Raw genomic sequence first — 8,907 nt, forward strand, 5'->3', positions numbered from 1 at the left:
GAAAGTCAAAATAAAATTCACATTAAAAATTATCTGTACGTTGATATAGCAAGTTAAGTTTACCATTTTTTACATATCAAGTTCTTCAAATAAATATTTTACACAAATTTTAAGTTTTTTTAAAAAAAAAATGGGTCAAGTATTTACCCCTCTTTCTTTGGTCCACTACAAGACCATTTCTCACACTGGCATTACACTGGACTGTAATTCATAGCTATGAACAGTAGCACACGCACCACTGAGGCTGGACACGCACAGGTGCACATCACACGTGTGAAATGGCTAACACTGCTGTGAACTTCTCCACACGTGCTGTCACTACCAGCAGTACAACTCCAGCCCTATCTTGAGTCAAACAAGGAAAAACAAAAATACTGGACTTTCTAGACACTTTCTCAGGTGCTATAAGAAAAATGGAAAATTTATGAAGCTTTTCAGACCTAAAGATTATGAAACATGGGATTAAAGTCAACAGTGCTTACACACACCTGAACATGAAGCACACAATCAAGGAGTTCATGTAGAGGACACATGAGTGAATATGTATTACGGAACTCTGACTTCGATCTGATCTGTTTTCATTGTACTCTAAAATTTTATATGTCATTGAATCTCGATGGACATTTAATAAAATAATGTGACATTAAGGTTTCTGTTCTAACAACCAATTTTAAGAACAGTGGAAAGACATGGAATTTTTATATCTTCCCAGATATTTAAAGATAATTTGATTTTTCAAACTAAAGATCTTTATGGTTAAAAAAAAAAAAAAATTGACAGAACTACAGCCTGGTCTTCACCGTACAGCGTCTTATTGCTAATGTATTGCAATATGAACCGAGAAAACATTTTCCATTTCCAGTAACTGGCGAGATGAATTCATCTTTTTTTTTTTTTTTTTTTTTTTTTGTAAAATCAGCTACAATTAAGCTAGGTTGAAGGCAGTAACAGTAAACCCTCAAACTAAAGCCAAGCACTCAGAACTCTAGAACACTACACCTTCCATCCAGGGTAGGAAAATGAGCATCCAAAGTAGAGAGACCCACACGACTGATCAAGCAGCCAGTCAAAAACCACTTCTCTGTTACTCGAGCTAATAGTTACTCGGAGCTTGAAGTTTCCACCTTCATTATTATTAGTGGTTCCTAGAGTCACAGCTTCGATGTCAAATGTGACAGTGGATCCAGAGGTAACTGCAGGCAACTGATTAGTCATTTCTTTTCCATTGACAAAAACTGCACCATTTGTACTAATGCACACAGCTCGATCCCGCTGCAGTGAGTCATATCCACTCTGTTTTTCTGCACACACGCCTATACTGTCTCTTCTGTCTGGTTGCCCCACAGTTTCAACTCTGAACGTTAGTCTGTCCACAGAAATAGGTGGGAGCGCTGCAGTAGAGAACACCCGAGGATTCAGAATCATTCCGGAGTGCTATGTTTCTTCGACTGCTCAGACTGTACCCCTCAAAGCCAGGTGTCCATTCATGAGGCACCAGTGTGGAGTGACCTGTCTGGGGAACACTCCAAGGACTCCACTCCTGTCGGCCATCTCCTCGGGCGCAGACTCTGAACTGATAATCAACATTGGGGTCTATGTGCAATACTATAAATTCAGTTTCAGAACCTACATATACATCTTCAAAGTGATTGGAAGTACATTTACGGAACTGGAGCCTATAATCTTGGGCTGTAAAGTCATCATCCATCTTACACCATCGTACTATGATGCCTCCAGGTTTCTCTATTAATTCTTCAATTTGTACTGGGGGACGTGACGCTACTGTTCCGTGTTTAAAGATGTGGTCTTTCACTATGTTAAGAATGGAGTCATCTAACTGAGCAGACAAGCAGGGCACATCAACCAGTAAAGGCACTTCCGGTAAGCTGTCCAACTGAATGTGTGAGGCCTTTTTGGTAAAATTCCATAGTTTCTCATTCTGCTGTTCCATACCACCAAGAATTGCAATCTCACCTTCTCTGACCAGGTCCTCTGCAGTGTGGACTCCATGCTCTATGAGCTTCTGGCAGTCATCTAGCGGCTTAACGGTCTCTTGTTCAATCGTGTCTACCTCTTGCAGAAGAGTCACCAATCGCTCATCCAGGAGCTTCCCAAGGGTTCCTTTTAAATCACTAAAATGCTGTCTGAGGACATCTCTTGTGAGTGATGCACTCTCTTTGATCTGCCTCTGCGCCTCCCGCAACCCCTGCAGCCGCTGGCCCAGCTCCCGCCGGTAACTCTGCGCCGCCTCCACTTTCTCGCGGGCCTCCTGCAGCAGCAGCTCGGGCTCGGGCTCCGGCTCCATCGCGCCCCTCATCCGGCCGCGCGGCCCACTACTGCGGCGCGGGTTCCCGACTCGGCCCGGGAGCCCGCGAGCGGCCCCGCGCGGCCTTGCGCAGGCGGAAGCGACCCAGTGCTTGTAATTAAGCCTTATAGTTGACACACAGCTTATTTAGCCATTGGAAAGTGGAGCCTTTCTGGAGTAGGGGAGTCACTGATAGTAGACCTTGAAATTTTGTAATCCAGACCCCCTTTCCAGTATTGGTCAGATTGCTCTTACTGCTTCCCTGCCTGCTCATGCTTTCTCTCCACATCATGATGAAACTTCATGTCAAAACTGTAAGCCAGTTAAACCCTTTCCTTCCATAAGATACTTCTGGTCAGGTGTTTTGTCTTAGAAACTAGAGGTAACTGCTACAATGTCTGTATCAAGTGGGATCTTTTATACGAGTATAATTTCAATAAGGCAAAGTGAGATAGCTACTGAAAACATTTCGATATAATTAAATATTTTACTTTAGATGATACCAATACAGTTGTCCTACTTAAAATTTTACCCTGTAAAAGTGAGAATAGCAAAGAACTTCCAGTCAAGATGGCATCCCCCTAACCATGCTTCACCTCTTGCAGAATGAAAGGCAATATTGGTGGGGCCCTTCAGGTCTGCAGGTCCTAGAAGACCTCCAGTGGGTGAGCATGGAGGGGAAAAGTAGAGAATAAACAGATTCCTATATTCTCAGGTAGACCACAAGTCCCCAAACCCCTCAAGCAGCTGTCCCAGCTGTCATGCTACTAGGTTTCTCCTGCAGTACTTGCAGTCTATGTGGATCCAAGCAAGTTTCCAGGCATTCCTTCCTCCCTCCCTCCCTCTTCTCCTTCCTCCACTAGGACTAGGAACACCTCCCTACCCCGCCCACCCCCCGCCCTGCCCCAGCCTCATCACCTGATCCACAGCAGTCCCATTCCCTTGCCCTGCCATGTCATAGGACGTCACAGCCCCATCCACCCCCTGTTTCTTGTTGCTAGCAGGCCCTTCTGTCTTATTCCAACACCCCACAACATCACAGGACTATGCAATCCCAACCTCCCCCTCCCTGCCACCACAATAACAGACTGCTTAGTCCCATTACCACTACCCTACACCCCCCATTCTCTCAGAACATCTGACCATGCACGAAGGAAAGAGCTGGTTCTTTGGGGGGGGGGGAAGATTGATCAACTCCAGGCCAACTTTATCAAATAACAAAAAAGAGAAGCTTCAAATTACCCAAATTAGTAATGAAAAAGGAAAGATCACAACAGATATAAGTGAAATTAGAAGAATCATCAGGATATATTTCAGAAACCTCTACTACTCAAAATTGGACAATGTGGAGGAAATGGATAAATTCCTGGACGCATACCACCTACCAAAGCTAAACTCAGAGCAGATTAATCTCCTAAACAACCATATCACACCTATTGAGATTGAAAAGGAAATCAAAAGAAGAGTCTAGGACCAGATGGCTTCTCAGCTGAATTCTATCAAACCTTCATGGAAGAACTGAAATCAATTTTTCTCAAACTGCACCACCTAACTGGGAGAATAGGGAAGGCTCCCCAACTGGTGTTATGAACATAGTATCACCCTAATACCACAACCAGGCAGAGATGCCACCGGAGAAGAAAACTACAGGCCTATTTCATTGAACAGAGACACAAAGATCCTGAACAAAATCCACACAAACCAAATTCAAAACCACATCAAAAGTGACTTCCAGGTAAGATAGCAGCATAGGAGTCACACCAAACCAGACTAGGGAGGGATTTAAGCAAAATTGCACAAAATACACTCTTCTTCTGAAAAGTTAAGAAGTATAGTTTATTCTTAGATACAGTGGTTAGAAACTAGAGAGACTGAGACCTACCAGAAAGGAGGAAAATAGCAAGAGTCCCACAGAGGCGGTCATGGCCCGCAATCCTAGTGCCCACCCAGCACAGTCAAGTCAGGCATGCCAGGCGGCAGCAGCAGCAGAGACAAAGCAACAGATGGTTTCAACTCCATCAGCCTTCTTGCAAAATTAAGAAATCTGATTGGAAGAATCAATATTGTGAAAATGTCATTCTTACCAAAAGCAATCTACACATTTAATGCAATCCTCATGAAAATTCCAATGGAATTCTTCAAAGGAATAGAGAAAACAATCCTAAAATTTATTTGGAAGCACAGAAAAGCTTGGATAGCCAAAACAATTTTGAGCAACAAAAATAAGGCTGGTGGTATCACCATACCCAATTTTAAGCTATATTACAAAGCCATAGTAACAAAAACAGCATGGTATTGGCACAAAGACAGACACTTAGATCGATGGAACAGAATAGAGGACCCAGATGTTAATCCAGATAGCTACAGCCATCTGATTTTTGACAAAGATATTTATTGGACAAAAAGACAGCCTCTTCAACAAGTGGTGCTGGGTGAAAACTGGATAAATATATGTAGAAAAATGAAAATATATCCTTGTTTTTCTCCATGCACAAGAATCAAATCCAAGTGGATAAGGGACCTTAATATCAGACCTGAAACTCTGAAATTGCTAGAGTAAAAGGTAGGGTAAACCCTTCCACATATTGGCATAGGTAATGGTTTTTAGAATATAACCCCAATTGCTCAGAAAATAAAACCACTAATCAACTACTGGAATCTCATGAAATTACAAAGCTTTTGTACAGCAAAGCACACATTGAATAGAGCAAAGAAACAATCTACAGAATGGGAGAAAGTCTTTGACTGCTACACATCTGACCGAGGATTATCCAGAAGATACAAAGAAATCAAAAAGCAGAAAATAAGAAATTAAACAACCCATTCAAAAAATGGGCTATGGAACTAAATAAAGAGTTCTCACCAGGACAAATACAGATGGCATATAAACATCCAAAATGTGTTCTACATCCTTAGCCATCAGGGAAATGCAAATTAAAACCACCTGGAGATTCCATCTCTCTCCTGGCAGAATGGCTGCCATCAAAAAACAAATGACAATAAATGATGGTGAGTATGTGCTAAAAGGGGAGCCCTTATGCACTGTTGGTGGGAATGTAATCTGGTACAACCATTGTGGAAATCAGTGTGAAGGTTCTTGACACAGATAAAAATGGATTTGTTATATTAATCAGCTATAGCACTCCTAGGCATATATCCTAATAACTCTTTTTACTACCTTAGAGATACTTGTAACTCCATGTTTGTTGCTACTCTATTCACAATAGCTCAGAAATGGAACAAGCCTAGATGTCCATCCACAGATGAATGGATAATAAAGATATGATACATCTACACAATGGAGTTCTATTCAGCAGTAAAGAAGAATGAAATTTCCGGGGAAATGATTGAATCTGGAAAGGATTATACTAAGTGAAGTAATCCAGGCTCAGAAAGCCAAATGTCACATGTTCTGCCTTATATGTGGATCCTCGCTACAAATATATAGACTTGTGCATGATCTGGAGCCAAAAATCAGTAGTAGAGGCCAGTAAGCTAGAAAAAAGCTATAATGGAGAGAGGAGTGGGAAGGTCTTAAGAGGGTGGTATTGTATATAGGTAAGTAGAAGAACAGATTACAGGGAGGCTAAAGGCCAAAGCAAGGTTAGGGGAAGAGACTGTATAAAAGAAAGGTGGGGGGTGTGGGTTAATCAAAATTCAAAATATTCTGAATAAGACATATGAAAATCTACTTTCTTAAATAATGGCACATCTAGAAGCCATACATTGATACTAGAAAATTTTCAGTGCCCAGCATAGGATACCTTCCAGTGGGTTGTTGGCCAGGGAGGTCCCTGTTGCTTCCAAAACATTATAGGCTATTACCAAGGCCCTTGGTTCCGCATGAATAAAAGATGGTAAGATCCTATTGCTGAGACCTTCACATGACTGAGTGGCAAAGTCACTGGGAAATCAAATTGGTGCTAAGCAGAAAACCTTCTCCCTGTAGCCCAGCCAACTGAAACCTGGAAATTTATGCAGTCTTATGGGAGACAGAAGTCATCAGCGGTGCAGTGGACACTGGAAACCTCAAGTTTGGCTAGACAGGTAAATGACTGAGTGAGTGCAATAGAATAGAATAGAATGTCTGTTCTGGGGGAAACCAACTTCTTTCTAATTGGGCTGAAGGCCCACTCTATGGGAAGGAATATGTGCCTGGTACTGAAAACCTAATTAAAAGCATGGGAGGTCATGAGCCTCAGGTGTATATGGCCTGCTCTTGTCTAGATATGTGTATATATTACTCTCACCAAATTGTCCTGAAATCACTATATTTAATGTTCATAGTCATATATTGATGCTATTCTCACTTCTGGTTAGAGAAGCTTGTCTTCTCAGATGGTGATGACCACTGGAATGACCCAAAAGGCAACACAGTACTGAGAAGAAGGGACAGAGAAGTGACCAGCACTAAACATCTCATATCCTCCAAGGCTCAGGGTCCATTGTGGAAGAGGTGGCAGAAAGAATGTAAGAGTCAAAGGAAGTGTACCACTCCTCACATACAACTGTCAAGACAGAACTTGGCCTCAATATCCAAGACCTTGCAGTGCCTAGCAATACCCACATAAGACCCTCATAATAGGGAAAAAGATGATGACATCAAAGTAAAAGAGGGACTAGTGGAGAAAGGGAGGGGATATGACAGAGAGCTATAAAGGGGAAAGTGAGGGATCAGAGGGGAGGTAAATACCATGGTTTGTTGTCTGTAAGTACAGAAATTGTGTGTGTGTGTGTGTGTGTGTGTGTGTGTGTGTATTTTTTTAATCAAAAATATTATCCACCCTGATCAAGCAGGCTTTATCCCAGGAACACAGGTTTGATTCTACATACAGAAATCTGTGAATGCAATACACTATATAAGTAAACTTAAACACAGAAATCACATGATCATTTCAATCCATGCAGAACTGGCATTTGACATCATACAACATCACTCATGGTTGTTTTAATTTGCATTTCCCTGATGGCTAGGGATGATGAACATTTTCTTAAGTGCATGCTTGCCTTTTGTTTTCCTTCCCCTGAGAATTCCCTCTCCAGTTCTTTGTCCCATTTTGTGAGTGGGTTGATTGATTTTGTATTGTTTAGATTTTTGAGTTCTTTGTAGATTCTATAAATTAGACCTCTGTCTGTTGGCTAGTCAGAAAAATTTTCTCCCATTCTCTGGATAATCCATTGGCTCTGCTTTTTGTATGTATGTCTGTGAAGAGTCCTTTCAGCTTCATGGGATCTCAATGGTTGAGTGATATTTTTGTTGTTGTTGTTGTTGTTTTTTTGAGGTAGGATCTCACTCTGTCCCAGGCTGACCTGGAATTCACTATGTAGTCTCAGAGTGGCCTGGAATTCATGGCGATCCTCCTACCTCTGCCTACCAAGTGGGATTAAAGTCATGTGCCACCACACCGGGCTTGGTTGAGTGACTTTTTTAAGTTCATGAACTACTGGGGTTTTGTTTAGAAGTCTTTTCCCATATCATGGAAAGGTCCTCCTTAGTTTTCTCCCAATAGCAGCCAAGATTCTAGTCTTATAGTGAGGTCTTTTATCCATTTGGACTTGATTTTTGTGCATGGTAAGATGTGTGGATCAAGTTTATTTTCCAACACATGGTTAACCAGTTTGTCCAGCACCATTTGTTGAAAATGCTGTCTTTTTTTCCAGTCTACTTTGATAGAGCCTTTGTCACATATTAAGTATTTGTAGTTATTTAACCCAAAGTATAGGTCCCCAATTCTGTTACATTGCTCTATATCTCTGTTTTTATTACTATGCCTTTGTAATATTGCTTTAGATCAGGTATGGTGATGCCTCCACAGGTGTTTCTTTTGCCAAGGACATACTTAGATATTCCAGGCCTTCTGACATTCCATATGAATTTTGAGATCATTTTTTTCTATCTCTGTGAAGAAAAATGTTGAGATTTTTATTGTTATTAAATTAAATCTGTGTATTGCCTTTGGTAATATTGCCATTTTTACGATGTTAATTCTGCCTACTCAGGATCATAGGAGGCCTTCCCATTTTCTGAAGTCCTCCTCAGTTTCTTTCTTGAGTGGTTTTATGTTTTCAGGTATAGGTCTTTCAAATCCTTGGTTAATGTTATTCCAAAGTACTTTATTTTTTATTGTTATTGTTGTTGCTATTGAAAATGAGACAATGTTGCTTATTTTTTTCTCTGTATCTTTTTTGTCTTTTGCATATAGAAAGAATAGTGATTTTTTTGTGTGTGTGTACATTGATCTTTTATCCTGCTACTTTGATGAAGGAGTTTATCACCTTTAAGAGTTTTGAGATGGAGGTTCCACCTTACCCCATTAAGGATAGAAACATTAAAAACTCGAATGAAAACGTTCAGTAGAGTGGGGTCGGAGGTGAGGGTAAGGGTGGGGGTTGGGGACAAAAAACTGGACCCAAATGGCAATGTAACATAAAATTCTACATCCTAAATGACAGACTAAATGGTTGATCCTCATCAGGTCCTTACAGGGAACAACTGAATCACAGGGCCCTGGAGAGGGTAGGATGAAGACTAACCTTAATCTTCTCTTGTTTCTTGCTCTCTCTCTCACTCTCTGTCCCACTCTTCTTTCTCTTCTCTCTAT

At 41.1% G+C, this 8,907-nt stretch overlaps 1 pseudogene; it reads right to left on the reverse strand.

Annotated features, from left to right (window-relative positions):
* Nucleotides 1-1,165: 1,165 nt before the first annotated feature.
* On the reverse strand, nt 1,166-2,317 carry LOC123464081 (annotated as a pseudogene).
* Between the last annotated feature and the right edge of the window lie 6,590 nt (nt 2,318-8,907).

This window comes from Jaculus jaculus, chromosome 10 (assembly GCF_020740685.1).
Source record: "Jaculus jaculus isolate mJacJac1 chromosome 10, mJacJac1.mat.Y.cur, whole genome shotgun sequence".
Taxonomy (NCBI): domain Eukaryota; kingdom Metazoa; phylum Chordata; class Mammalia; order Rodentia; family Dipodidae; genus Jaculus; species Jaculus jaculus.